This window comes from Pteronotus mesoamericanus, unplaced genomic scaffold, assembly GCF_021234165.1.
Source record: "Pteronotus mesoamericanus isolate MK-2021 breed Mesoamerican mustached bat unplaced genomic scaffold, CSHL_Meso_final contig_32, whole genome shotgun sequence".
NCBI lineage: Eukaryota > Metazoa > Chordata > Mammalia > Chiroptera > Mormoopidae > Pteronotus > Pteronotus mesoamericanus.
The window spans coordinates 1576662-1592252 of NW_026555134.1; the positions used below are offsets into that span (position 1 = coordinate 1576662).

The 15591-nt window shown below is 38.1% G+C and overlaps 1 protein-coding gene across 6 annotated transcripts in view; it reads left to right on the forward strand.

Annotated features, from left to right (window-relative positions):
• Positions 1-15591, forward strand: part of EXTL3 (exostosin like glycosyltransferase 3) — a 106451-nt gene that overhangs the window by 52236 nt on the left and 38624 nt on the right. For 2 of the 6 annotated variants that reach the window (XM_054576016.1, XM_054576015.1), the window contains exon 2: positions 15473-15562. The exons of 2 other annotated variants lie outside the window; for them this stretch is intronic. The gene's annotated coding sequence lies outside the window, so the exon portion shown is untranslated. Of the gene's footprint in view, positions 1-490; positions 604-15472; positions 15563-15591 lie in introns of those variants that run through there. 2 more of the 6 variants (XM_054576017.1, XM_054576020.1) reach the window with 2 other exon arrangements.

A 15591-nucleotide genomic window follows, 5' to 3' on the forward strand; every position in this document is an offset into this window, starting at 1 on the left:
AAGGAAACTTTATTTGGTGCAAACAGCTCAGCTGTGATAGAGCGCAGCTGTAAGAACAGCACAGCTGCGGAACAGCTCAGTAGTCTTACAGCTCAATTATGAAGCAGCACAGCTGCCAGGCAGCCCTGTGACCAGGTGCCTCTCTGGCTAGACAGCTCTGCTCTGCTGTGCTTGTCCCACTCAGCCTGCACTTTGCTCTGATCCAGCAAGATATCTCTAGTGTTGCATCTCCAGTGCTTCAGCTTCAGCCAGGGAAAGCCAGTCTTGTGTAGAAAGGAGAAATGTGGTCTCTGAGCCAGAGAGGAGCTGGCTTATATACAAGGTCTGGCACAAATAATGCACCTAATAAATGTGTGTAATATTTAATAATTGTTTAATAAACAAAGAAAAACAAACATGTATAATATTACAAGTATGTATATTTATTTATGACATTTTAGGTGAAATTGCTGTCCATTTTGTGCACAACATTCATGTACCCTACCAGTCACACACTCAGTGATGTTACTTCTGCCGGATCCTGTAGCTAGAAGCCCCTCTCCAGGGCTCCTGATTGGTCTGTTCTCATGCAAGTGAGGACTTCAAATCCTCACAGTTTGGTCTGTAAGTTAGTGTCCTGATTGGTCAGAATGGAGCCACTCTGCCTGGTTGGTGAAGATGCTGATGGGGTACATAGCTGTGTAGCTCATTTGGATAGTGAAAGTCCCAGTACTGTTTGTTGAAATATAATTCCAGGAACTCCTTTATGAGGGCCGTTTCAGATAGTTGGTACACAGGGTAGGCAGGCGGTTTCTTCCTGAAGTGCAGTTTACATGAAAGGCCCCTGTTTAGAAACAGCTGCTAGGCTCTGCTTTTAAATTTGAGACCAGTAAGCCACCAAGAAACCTTTCTTAGTAGGTATCTTCTTTCTTAGGGTCCACAATATATAATCTTCATAGCCTTTTTCTCATCAACTTTTTACCAATGAATCTTAGCATTCATTGCTGAATCTTTCATGAAACAATTATTAATCTGATTGTCACTAAATGGCAGTTTAAAAAAAAATCTCCATCTGGCCCTGGCTGGTGTGGCTCAGTGGATTGATTGATGGCCTGCAAACCAAAGGGCCACTGGGTTCAATTCCCAGTCAGGGCACATGCCTGGGTTACGGGACAGGCCCCCAGTTGGGGGTGTGTGGGAGGCAACCACACTTTGATGCTTCTCTCCCTCTCTTTCTCCCTCCCTTCCTCTCTCCCTCCCTTCCTCTCTCCCTAAAAATAAAAAAAAACAAAACAAAACTCCACCTGCCTGTCATTCCTTTACATTTATTAGGGAGAATTCTATTCCAAATAATTTTTCCTTCTGTGTCTTTACATAATCAGTCATTTAAGTATGACTACGTGGCTTCTCATATATTGGGAGATAATTTGTTAGTATTATTTATTTATGTAAATAGCCATAGTTATTCCAGATTTATCCAGTGGGAACTGGAGCCCTTCAAACTGGATCCACTGTCCTTTTTTTTTTTTTTTTAAGTATGCCTTCCTTTTGAGTACATCTTCTTTACTTTTGGCAAAAGAATATTTTCTAGGCTCATTTTTGTTTTACTTGTCCAGTCCTGAAATCAGCTGATAATTATTCAAGGAGCCTTCTTAGATTATGAATTCAATGGATACCTCCAGTTCCAGTGGAATACTACAAGTGTTATTCTAGTCTTCCCTCATTTGTGTATTTGTAAGACATTGTTTTAGCCGTGAGAAAGCCGGTTTGATCTTCTATCCAGACCACTAAATCTCTGTATCAGCAATAAGGCTGTTTTACTTTCTTATCATTCATGTGTTACTAGAGCATAGTGCACTGTACTTTAAAAGTGACTGCAGCAAGATAATATTTTTCTTACTACAAAAATAATACATGCTTATTGTAAAATGAAGACAAAATTAGTCTTTTAAGTTAACATGTAGTAAATACGTGAGTAGCAGAGTACAGGTCAGACAGACCTGGATTTGCATCTGGGCACCTCAGTTTGCTTGCTGTATGGCCTTGAACAAGTTTTACCTATCTCAGTGAGTCACACTTCTTTATCTATAGGTGAATTAACAATACCTACCTCCCTGGTGGCTGATGGAGAATTAAATGATATAACATTTAAAATGTGTTATCTTGAGTGCAATAGAAATATAGTTACAACAAGTGGAAGGTTCTCCTAGCTCCCACATTTTCCAAAGGTAGACTTTCCTATATGAATTACGTATATTGCTGTATGTCTTATCTAGTTGTCTGTAATACATTGATTCAGATGTTACCAGTCTGGGGCTTGTCATTAGTTCTTTTTTAGACCAACAGTTTTATGTTAGGGTTGTGTGCTCTGCATTAAAATCACCTGAGAATGTTGTCAAACTACAGGCACCTGGGCCTCACACTTGGGAATTCTGAATCAGTAATTTGGGGGTGGGCCTCTTTGGGTTTATCATTTGAAAAAATTTTAGATGAGTTGTGAATCTGAATTATAACTCTAGTTAAAAACTGACTGGTAAGACAGTATGATTTAGATTTGTGAGATGTTATCAAACTGATAGAAAGGGAAACATAAGAAGTGGCATAATTTTCCAATTGAGGATCTATCCTGGGAGGTGAGACTTCGTTTCAGGTTTATTGCTGAAGAAGCAGATGACCTAGGTTAATCAGTAGTCTTGGTTTACTTGTTAATACCTGTATATGACTGAGCAGTGGAAGGAATGCTTAAAACTTATGAGTTCCTCTTGTGTGTTTTGTGATTTGTTTGCTAGTGACATTTGTGGAACATCTTTGTACCTAGAAATGTGCTTTTGAGTCCAAAGAATATTGGTTTTTCCCTTTCTAAATGTCTTGTAATAAGAGTGGCTCAACTCTGTGGTTCTGTGATTATATCACAATTTTTACTCTCAACTAAGTATGGCAGTGCACAGGCAGTTTTTCTCACCTGATTTCAGGGTTTAATTGCTGACAATTTTCTACGGACATACCTTGTTTTATTGAGCTTCGATTTATGCATTTCACAGATGTTGTGGGTTTTTTTCTTTTTTCCCTTTTCTATTTATTTATTTATTTATCACAAATTGAGAGCAAGGCACTCCACTAGCGAAAAGATTACGGCTTGCTTTATTGTGGTGGTCTGGAACCAAGCCAGCAGTATCCTTGACGTATGCCTGTATTTCCCATATTTTAAAACTAGGTTAAGTTTATTCAGTAAATAGTGGTTGTTGTATTTTGAAATGCTTTTCAGTGGCTTTGATCTCTTGTAATTGTGAATTGCCTAAATACAGTTCTTACAAGTTATTCTTTATCTGCAGTTTTAGCTTCCCTCGAAAGTGCCTTTTGTTATTTTGAACAATAGAAGAGAGAAGTCATAGTCTTAAGAATAGTATAGTACTGGGAAATTCGTTTTAGTGCTTCTGATTTTTGAACTAGGTAATACTTTGCCAAAACAGGCTGTTTGTCATGCTTATGCTTAGTAAGAAGTCAGGAAATGATGTTCTTTTGGGATGTGTGCATTGAAAAACAAAGCCAAACACCTGAAATACTGCTTTCAGCAAACTTACTGAAGTGATTTTCTGTACAGAACTATCTTTACCTAATTTGAAGGGCTCATGGGCAATGGATGTAACAACAACAATGTGCATATAGTTCTGTAGAACGTGTAAGAGAATTGTGCCTGTTTGATTGGCCAATTTTGACTTAAAGGAAAAAGAGAAAATAGTATCACACATGAACAACTACACAGGTAGGTCATAGGTACATAGGCAGAGATATTTTCCTCTGAGTACTTTGTTTTCTTGTTTTGTTTAGCAGATGTCAACATAGGAAGCATTCAAACCTATAGAGAATGTTTATGAATTCATTTGAGCCACACTGATGACAATTGCCGCGAAGCAAAATCTCAAATGATTGAGAAAATACCCTGGAAATTTTTTTCCGGGTAAGCTGTCAGTTTTGCAGCTTATTTTATAAGCTGGAATCAAAGGAGGAGCCTTAAGGAGGGTTGCATGAAATCCATTCGTGGTAGATTAAGGGGGTGGGAGAAAGGAAAGCAGAGAAATCTCTAGGATTGGATAAAAGGCAAAATGGAGGAGCACATAGTTCTTTTACATCGGTGGGTACAGGATAGTTGATTAACATTTACACCGCGCAGAGAGGGTACGTGGGAGACAAGATAATGATGACTGGGTCTGTGGTCTTGTGCTCCTTGTGCCCTGAGGAGCCTGGGAAAGAATATTACTCTTATATTTGAAAAGCTTGTTCCTCTTACATTTTAAAGGTATGTTCTTAGATGCAAAAAGACAATAGACAGGCTCACTTATAGTAAAGACTGACTTTTGTTAAGGAAACTATGGGTCTAGCACATGACAGGTACCTGCCATGACCTGTTTTTAGTTAGGAATTTTTATGTTCAGGTTATCCTGCGTGGTTACTTTCAGTCTTTAAGTTTGTAAGGCCTGCCATACAGGCCTCCCTTGAGTTTGTCAGGTTTAGTATGTACCCCCTTTTTCGTCCACACAGATAAATATTGTAATTATAATTATACAGGCAGTTTTAGGTTTTGGAGTAGTATTGCCATGTGTTTAAATTTAATTAGTCATTGTCCATGGTTGCCGTGAAGCAGTAGTAATATGGATAATCTGAAGTAATTTATGCGTGATGTGCATGAGCCCTGTGCTCCTTGAGTTAATATCACAGTTTACCATAATGATTAAGACATTGAAAGTGTGGGCCTTAAAGACAGAGTTGCTTTGATTTAAATCCAAGTTTTACCCATTATGGATGATTTTGGCGAAATCTATGCTTTGGTTTCTTCATGTACAAAATGGGAATAGTAGTAGTACCTACTTCACAGGATTGTCGTGAAGATTTAACTAACCATGTTAAGGTATATGATAGGTTTAACTTGGCACACATAAAAAATTCAATACATTTAGCTATTGTAATTATTTAAAATATTAAAGTCAGTTTCATTTGAGAACATCTGGAAAATATCTAGTTTCTCTCTTTTTTGCCCCATTTTCCCTTCCTATCTTTCCAGTGTAATGTGTAAACAGCAGTCCAGATGGAAGCAGCAACTCCTTTATTTCTTCCCTTCTGCTCTCTTTCTCTTCCATGGAATGTTTTACTTTAGTTTAGTTTTGCTTTTGTATGAAGAAAATTATACAACTTTATTGAAAGGTGTTAACCCCTAAGTTAACAGAGAAATATCCCAAGTCCATGAGAGGAAGTTTCAGTATCAGAGTGTTTTAGTATTAAGAGAAGAAAAGTCAGTAGAATGGCTGTTATAGCAAAACACCCTCGAAAGCAAGGTCCTGACCACAGGTAATATTTGTGGAATAAAGAGTTTGCTTTTGTGATGAGGAATGTGAGAAGACTCTGCAAAGTAGAGGAAATAATAGAGGACCTTGGTATGTTGAGAAGATGAAGGGAGAATGTTATATACAGAATTCTGAATTGCAACTCTACTCCAGTTGACTTCTTAGCTTACTTGGACTTTTGAATTGTTTACCATTTTAGCTTTCCAGGAACACAGTATGTTTTAAGCCCTTAAGTAAATGGGTAGCAGATCAGGAATTCTGCTTTCCATTTATGAGCACACATTATTTTTGATTAGGGAAAGAGTAAAGAGTAGGGCATCAGCCATGCTCTGAATGATAAATCTCTAACTGTGGGCAAATATTTTGAAAATGTTTTTCCTCTTTGCTGAGAGAAGACACTACTGTAACTGAAATCATAAAAGTCAGCATTTGTGCTTCCTGTCACTACCAGAACCAATAAGTAGAGACAAGGATTTTATCTTTATGGGCCTATTATTCACATGGCTGGAGATCTGAGAAGATGGTGGGTTATGTACCCTAAAAGACTGTCTTACTTTTCATTTCAAGCTGACATTTTTATAAGGAGAAAAAGAATGTAAGTAAGTGTTCTGGAATTCAGGAAAAAAGTAGGTAAGGTGTTTGGAATTCAGAGAAAAGGTTAATCGGGTAAAAGCTGTAGTCCAGCAGTTTTCTTAGCATTCTTTCATTTGCTGACCACAGATTCTTTGTCTGTGTCCTGGGTGGTTGCCATCTTGATTGCTTCCAGTCCTCCTGGGGCACAAAGGTGGAATTGCTCTTGGTCTCCTGGAGTCAGAGTGGGTCATACCTTCAGTCCCTGAAACAATAGCTTTCGGCAGGCAGTAATTACTAAGCTTATTAACTATTACTTAAAAACTGAAAATTTTCAACTCTTGAGTCCCCAGTCATAACCATATGCTTGTAGGAGGTGTACCTTTGTTGCCATTGGAACATTAAGGTGTGGATGTCTGTGTTGCTCACCATTGGACAAGATGACTTAGGAGGGAGGTCAAGGTTAGAAAAGGAAATTTGAGCATTTCCATTTAGGGCAGCTAATTGAAGCTAATGGGCAAGTTCTAGTAGTGAAGACAGAGAGAGAGAGAAGAGGGCAAAGGACAAATCCATGAAGAAGAACTGTGTTTAAGGAGTGCCGAAAGGAACCAGAGAAAGAGCTGTTGGGATGGAGAACCAAGACAATGGACAAGTAGAAAATGTAAGATACAAGTTAACTTAATATGGGATATGGAGGTGGTGTGAATGACAAAACACTGATAGGAGAAATGAAGGTATGAATAAATGGAGAGAATGTCATGCTTCTGGATAAGATTAACTATATTAAAATAACACTTTCCTACTTAAATTAACAGTCATCTCTTAGAGGCAGTGTAATGTAATTCTCTTTATATGTTATGGAATTTTGTTCACTAATATTTTGTTAGGTATTTTTGTGCCTATATTTATGAGAAATGCTTGTCTATAGTTGGGTGTTTTGTTTTTTCATCTGGTACTGTCTTAGTCGGTTTTTGTGTCATGGTAATGCTAGGTTTATAAAGTGAACTTGGAAGTGTTCCCTTCCCTGGAAGAGATAGTGTAGAGTATGTGCTTCTTCTTTAAACATTTAGTAGAATTATCCATTGAAAGCATCTGGGCCTGGAGATATCTTGGAGTTTTAAAATTATGAAATCAATTTATTTAATAGTTATAGGCCCAATTACATATTTTATACTGGATGAATTATGGTAGGTTACGTTTTTTAAGGAATTGGTCCATTTCATTTAAGTTGTTGAATTTATGTAGTTATTCATGGTCTTCCCATATTACCTTTTTAATGCCTGTATTGGGGAGGAACAAACTTTACTCTCAAGGTTCTTTTGGCTGGTCTAATAATCAAATAGACACGATGCAGATTAGCAAGAGAGAAGAATCAAGTTTAATACATACATATGTATGGGAAACCTGCATGCACGAGAGAGTCAGAGGCCCTACATGTAGGAGAGGTTCAAAGATAGAAAGGGAAAATAGTTATGTAAGACATCCTGGGCTAGGGATGAGGTAATGCACCTTAGGGGCTTCAAAGGGTGATTTCAGAATGATAAGAAGAACAGATGCTTAGTAAATAGAAGTTTGTCCTGCCCTATAGATAGATCAAAAGAGGTCATCTCTTATAATCTCTTATTATGGGCAAGGCTCCTAATTAAAATTCTTATAGATGGTTAAGGGAGGGGCAGAAATTACTCTTGAGCCTGAAGCTAAAATTGCCCTTAGCTCAAAACAACCAGCAGGCCACAGAGGCACATCTTGGGGTGACTTGTTCTGAACTCCCACATCTGCAGGGACCATAGCAATAGTCCTTGCTTCATTCCTGATGTTGGTAATTTGTATCTTTTCCATTTTCTTTTTCTGTGTCAGTCTTGCAGGTTTGTCAAAACTCTTTCTCTCTTTATTTTTTATTGTATTTTTTTCCATCACCATTTATCCCCCTCATATCCTCTTCCACCTCCACCCAGTCCCTATGCCCCGTAGTCACAACACTGCTGTCCATGTCCATGAGTCCTTTTTCTTTTTTGCTGGGTCCCTCCACCTCCCACCCCCAGAGCTGACAGCCTGCTCTCTATCTTGGAGTCTGTCTCTGTTTTGCTTGTTAGTTGAGTTTGTTCATCAGATTACACATACGAGTGAAATCATAGGTTTTTTGTCTTTCTCTGACTGGCTTATTTCACTTAGCATAATGTTCTCCAGCTCCATCCATGGTAACATTATTTTGCAAAGGGTAACATTATTTTTGTTATGGCCAAGTAGTATTCCATTGTGTAAACGTACCGTAGTTTTTTACCCACTCTTCGACTGATGGACGCTTGTGGTGCTTCCAAGTCTTGGCTATTGTAAATAATGCTGCAGTGAATTTAGGGGTGTTTATAATTTAGGGGTGAGTTATTTCAAATTATTGGTTCAGGTTCCTTTGGATAAATTCCCAGAAGTGGAATCTCTGGGTCATAAGACAGTTTTGTTTTTAATTTTTTGAGATTACTTCCATACTGCTTTCTACAATCTCTTTTAGTGATTTTTCTCTTGTTTTTCTGTTTTTTATTTCATTGATTTCTTCTCTTTTTTTTTGCTTCTGCTTACTTTGTTCTTTTTCTACATTCTTGAAATATGAGCTACCATGTATATTCAGTAATCCTATAGCAGGTCTATTGTAGTAAAAATAAAGTAGAATTTCTATTACACTAACCCCTAGAGTAGTAGGGTTGTTGATTTGAGACTTTGTTTATTTTTTTATTGTAAGCATTTCATATGTAGATTTTCCTGTCAGCACTGCTTTAGCTGTGGCCCACAAATTTTTATCTGTAATATCCTATTTAATCCCCACAATAACCCTGGAAGTAGTTAGGGATTTTCAGCATAACCATAAGGAGGACATGATGTAACGTTCTTAAATTCTCAAGGCTGAGTCCTGAGCCAGATAGTCTAGCTACAATTCCAGTGACCTTCAAGCCTATTCTTAGATGTGAAATTCTTTTTTTATTTTACAATGTTTATTTTTATTGAACCAAGACTTTATAGGCTCTAAATCTCAAATTTGATTGAGAATGAAAATGTAAACTAAGACTTTCAACTGTCCTTATGTATTGGCCAGTTTACCTGGTACCCAGAACTCTATGGTGTTCTGGAGAGGGATTTCAAAAGTGGTGTTAAAAATAGTATCTTCCCATAAGGAGTATTTAATTTAGCTGGAGAGAAATAAATTCTTTAAATGAAACTAATGAACAGTTAAGCTCTGAATTCCCTTATACTGGGAGTTTAGAGAGTTGAAAATCCAGTATAGTTTGAGGAGACTTTATGAAAGAGGTAAGACTTTAAATGGCCCCTGAGAATAAGTGGGTAAGTGGAAAAGAGGAGGAATGTCGTTTTCAAGTGTCGGACAGCGCGTCAGTTGTGGGAGGCAGATGGGGAGGACTAGAGGAGGCACTGCTTGAGCTAGCTGCTTTCGTGCCTTGGGCAGTGCTTGGAAGAGGCACGATTTGCATACATGTGGCCTAGTTCACACAGAGAGGATGGGTAGAGCAAACCTGGATTATAGAGGATCTTGAAAGTAAAGCAGAAGACCGATATAATCAGGGAAATAATGTGGTAAAGAGCAGTTTTAAAAATAGAAAAATTGGCAAAACATGCGACCTGGTAGTACATAAAAAGAGAAATGCAGATGAGATGCTCAATGAACAAAAATTGCTTGACCTCCAATAATAAAGAAGGGGAAGTGAAAACAACAGAATGACATTTTATCAATAAATTGTCAAGTTAAAATTGGCGTTCAACCCTTTCCAGTTGGCTCAGTTGGTTCAGCATTGTCCAGTGCACCAAAAGGTTGCAATTCATTCCCAGGCCAGAGCACATACCTAGGTTGTGGGTTTGATCCCCGGTCTGGGCACTTGCAGGAGGAAACTGATTGATGTCTCTCACATTGGTGTTCTCTCTCTCTCTCTCTCTCTGCACCCCCTCCTCCCCCCCCCACCTTCCTCTCTCTCTAAAGATTAATGAACATATCCTTAGGTGAGGATTTTTAAAAAATGACATTCAGTTGGATTAATTAAGTTAATTAATGCTTAACCTTAGCAGTAGACTGACTCAAAGGTCTTACTGACTTAACATAAAAGTTTATTTCTATCTCACTGCACAATTTGATGTGGGTCAGGTGGCTGTCCTCCAATGGTGACCCAGGGATACGGGTTGTTTCTATCTTGCCACTTCAAGTTTTAAAATATTTTGCTTTTAGTCCCTCTGGTGGTGGGGAGAAGAAAGAGTCCTTACTTGTACTGGAAATGACACATGACATGTACTCACATTCCCTTTGGCAAGAACTAGTTTTATGACCCCAACCAAACTATAAGGCAGAATGAATAAGAAATGTAGGGGAGCCAATAGAAACTTGGTGAGCAATAACCATTTCTGTCGCACCATTATTGGTGAATTATTGGGGGGAAGGGTGCTCCCTGTATTGTTGGTGGGAGACTAAATGATCATCTTTCTAGTAAACAGCAGTTTTAAAAATGGTAAGATATTCTTGCTCTGACTCTGCACTTCATGTTAAAAAATTCTAAGAGAATAACCATGGATGTCTGCAAAGATCGTTGCAAGAGTAGTTGTTATAGCATTGATTATAATGAAAAAATGGAAACAACTTAAATGTTTAACAAAAGGGGATTAGTTAAATAAATTATTGTGGGATGATGCTCAACTATTAATGATCATGTAGTAGACTGTCTAATGATGTGGGATGTTAGACTGTTTTTAATATAAGTGAAAAAAATCATGACAACAAAGGACATGAGAGATATATTTATGCATAGACAAAAGACTGGAAGAAATCTCTGGTTCTGGCAAAATAGCAGACTAGATAAATATGTATAAAAATCTGCTACAAAATGCATGTTGAAAGGAAGAAAGGCAGATCCTCATTAAAATAAAGTCAGGTGGGGTCAGGGGAGACTGGGGATTGCAACGCGGAAGAGCCGTCTGATGGGACAGCCCCACAGGGCGGTTGCCAGTCTTAGTGAATTACACTTTAGTTTTTACAGAGACAAGACCAGAAGCCTTGGGCCTGTGAGTGTTAGAGCTGAGACACCAGAGAAAGCAGGGCATCTCAAAGCGCTGAAGGAGGAGACAGACTAGAAAAAAATTTGCCGGTGAGCACGCAGAGATGCTTTTTTTTTTTTTCTCATCTCATTGAGAAAGAAATAACCATTGCGAACTCATGACCATCAGTTTCCCTTCATATGGGTTTTGTTCAAACTTACAGTACCCATAGGGCTGGGAGAATCTCCAGACTGAGAATTGACCTACAAAGTGGTCTAAGGTGGAGGATATGACAGAAGTAACTGGAAAACACAAGCTGTTCTAGAGGGATGTAGCCCACCCAGACCACATAGATTTCTCAGAAATAAAAGCACTGCCACAAGTGAACTTAATACAGAATTTTAAGCATGCAAAGAAACAATCTACTATTCCTCTCTAAGTAAGAATCCACTGATAAAACAAACTAAACACATGAAGAGAAGGAATAGAAAACATGAATATAGGTGCCATCATAAAAATAAGGCACTTAAAAAAAAAGCCAGTAGAGCCTCTGCAAATATAAAAACAGTCGCTGGCATTAAAACCCAGTGGGTAGGATAAACGGCAGCTTAGACACTGCAGAAGAATTAATGAAGTAGATCAGGAGTTGCCAAACTGTGGCTTGTGGGGTAAATCTGGGTTGTGGCTTGTTTTTATAGTCTGCATTGTAAGAATGGTTTTTACATTTTTAAAGGGTTGTTTAAACAAAAAAAAACACAAAAGAAAATATTCTACATATACTGTATGTGATCCCCAGAACCTAAAATATTTACTCCCTGGCTATTTACTGAAACATTTCCTGACCTCTAAACTGGATAGATCTTAGGAAATTTCCAGAAGGTAGCACAAAAGACAAAGAGAGAAAATAAGAATGAGGGGTTTAAAGATATGGAAAATGGAAAGAGGAGACATGACTGACATCTAGTCATCTAATAGGAGTTCAAGGAGAGGAGAGTGAGGGACAGGTGATATTTAAAGAGACAGTGGCTGAGAATTGTCTAGATTTGTGAAAAACATGAATGAGGAAGTACTTAAGAACCAAAGTGCAATGAGCACTGAGTGTCTCTGCTCCCCTCCCCCCAACATTCCATATATAGGCAGACACATGTAGAAATCTGAAGATGAAAAGATCTTAATGAAGAGTAAGAATTGTATATCCAGGTAGATTATCATTGAAGATTTACTGATAAAATAAAGAGCTTAGCATCAACAGACTCTCACTGAAGGAACTGCTTCAGGGAAAATGAAACAAGGAGAGGGAAGGAACGAAATGCAAAAGGAGTGGAATTCTGAGTAAGGAAGTTGGCAAATATGTGGGTGAATCTAAACAAGCATGAATTCTCTTAATAATAACAGCTAATAGCAAGAGCATAAGAAAAAGGTGGGGTTAAAATATCAGTCAACAATGACATAAAAGTTAAGAGATAGGTCATACTAGTACTATATATAAATATATACATAGTATATACATAGTATATACATAGTATATATACATAGTATATATTTATATTTATATATATTTATATTTATAAATATAAATGTTTATATTTATATTTATATTTATATATATACTATGTGTTTGGTAGTTGAAGCAATATATATATACATAGTATATATATATTGCTATGTATATATACTATGTATATATACTATGTATAATTACATATATACATATATAATAACCTACTCTGCATCAGATGCTGTGCAGGGTATATTTTATTTACTGTTTCTAATTTTTATAGCAATCTGAACATGAGTGTTATCTTTTTACTGATGAAAAATCTGCATCTCAGAATGGTTAATTGACCACCTAATAGCTTACAGAGCTGGGATTTGATGCCGGCCTGGTTAGCTCTTGGGTCTATACTCTTTCCTGTATATCACATTGTTTCTAGTTTAAAAGACTACATGAGTATAGTATCATGGGGAGAACTGAAAGTTACTGGACAGAAGAGGGAAGCTTTTTTTTTTTTAAGGATTTTATTTATTTTTAGAGAGAGGGGAAGAAAAGGAGAAAGAGAGGGAGAGAAACATCAATGTGCAAGAGATACATCGATTGGTTGCTTCTTGTAAGCCCCCAACTGGGGACCTGGCCCCCAACCCAGGGACATAACCTGATTGGGAATGGAACTGGTGACCTTTGGGTTCATAGGCCAGCACGTAGTCTACTGAGCCACACCAGCCAGGGGGGAAAGAGGAAGCTTTTGCAATCACAAAGTAACCGTGATATGTCTTTGGGGAGGTATCCTTTAGATTTTGGGAATACTGGTCTACTAGGGCCAATCAGAAAGGCTAGGGTTGGAGTAGTAGCTTTGGTAGTTGAAGCCATTTATGCGATTGGATTCATTACCAGATGATGCTGAAAGCCTTGGGAGTACTTTCTCTATGAAATAAGAGGAAGACTGGGTACCAGCAAAGGACAGTGGGAGAGTAAGTCAAGGAAATAGGTTAAACACCAGGAAGTACAGTTTCATGGGAAATCAAGGGAAAAGCTGAGAGCTTGTAGAATGAAGACATGATCAGTGGTATAATCCATTTATTTAATAGGTATTTATAGAGCACTTACAGTGTGGCAGACACTGTGCTTGGACACTGGTGATCCAAGCAGACAAGGTCCTGCACTCCAAGATTAGATTTTGGTGGGGAAGGTAGGTAATAAATAAATAAATGAAAAAATACTATTATACAGAAAGTCAATAGATGACACTAGAAAGTGTCTTTTAGTATATGCAGACCCAGGGAAAAACCATGAGAGTGAAAATCTACCTCTGTAAATGGAGGGCAGCAAAAGAGTGAAAGAGGCTGGCCACTCCAGTGTGGTAATCAATTGAATTTATTAAGGGAAAGTTACATACAGGGCATGTCCTGGGCAGCTGCAAGACACAATGGATCCTTGCGCTACTTGGCGGTGCCAAAAAACTATACAGGTGAAGCGGGGAATGGTTATTGGTACTAGTACATAAGGCTGTGAGGTACAGAAATTACTTCGCCTGCTTGACCAGGTCAGGACAACAGCCTGTTCCAGGAACCAGCACAAAGCAGAAGGTGAGGGAAGGGTGCTGATTTATATGAGAATAGTACCAGTTACCATCAGACAGCCTCTATGTGGGGTTTGTGGAAAGCGGCCTCCGGTCTGGACCAGGTCCAGCTTGTGAGACAGACAGCGGTCTCGTCACACAATAGTATCTCTCCGTAGTGCCGAGGAGGAAGAAAGGCTACTTTAAATGGGAATATTAAGAAAGTTAAGGTCTGAAGGATGAGAGTCAACCAGAGAAGAATCTGGGGAAGAGCATTTGGGGCTAGAAGAACAGTAAGTATAAAGGTTCTGAGGCAGTTAAGAGCTTGGTGTTGTTGAGGAATAGAAAGGAGGCTTGTGTAGCTAAAGTTGAGTGAGCAAGTGGGACAGCGATGGCTATGGAGGTTTGCTGGATGGGTGGTCAGGAGCTGCTTTTGAAGAGCCTGGTAGTACAATGGGACGCCATTGAAGGATTTAAGGAGGGGAGAGTGAGGGTCTAATTCATGTTTTAAGAAGATGATTCTGTGTGTTGAATGTATTGTAGGGGGAGGCTGACAAGTTAGGCATTCAGTGCTGTGGCAGATGACTGAGAATAAGGTATATGTGTTGCATTTGGAGTAAAAATTTCTGGGGATTGTTCCTGTTCATTGTTTCAGTGACATTTATTTCTACATCCTATTACCTTCGCTGTCATTTTCCAAAAAATGGCAAAAGAGATACTGAGGGTGTTCTTTTGTCCTTGAAATAATTTAATTAGCTATTTAGAAAAAAAAAAGTTCATGCTATTGGATGTTAATGACATTTTTGCCTTATTTCAGTAAAAGAGATGGAATCTGATGGGGATAAATTCTTTTGAATCATTGTTGAAATACTGGTTTCCATTAGAACATTTGTTTCTGCTTCTAGCTGTTTATATATAAATTGGTAGCACTAACAATATGAGATTAAGTATAGTCTGTCTCCAAATGACTTTTAAAAAACATTTTGTTTAGACTCTGTAATGTATTTTTGAGCTTTCAGTTGAAAAAATTCAACCGTATGTAAAAGCAGAGAGCATAGTATATAATAAACTCTCATGTATTCCCATTATTTTACTGTCAACAACAGTTCACAACTGATCTTATTTCATCTGTATTTCCAAACACTTCTCACCATCCTCATCCTGTTTATTTTAAAGCCCATTCCAGATAGATCGTTTGCTCTGTAAGTGTCTCAGTATATGCTTCTATATTTTAGTGTTTCGATTTATTCTTAGAGCACATAAATAAATAACCATAGATGTGGATGGTTTGTCTTCGAGAGTGCCAATTTATGCCTGTTATCCCGGTGTGTTTATTCACAGTGCCCCCTTTCACTGAAAAGAGTGTCTCTTTTTCTTTGGACGTTAGTATAGTCACCTTACATACATAAGGAAAGCCTTTTCATAGTGGACAGTAAAGAAATTCTTTAATGGAACATTCAGTATTGAGTATTTTTCTAATAGCATGTCACTTTTGTTTTCTATCAGGACAGCAAGCCCCAGAGTTCACGATTTCAAGAACTATGCTAACATGTAATGCAGCGTGAGTCAGAGAAAGGAAGGGCCCTGCGACGCAGGGTAAGGGGGAGTGACTCCGCTGAGCCGCC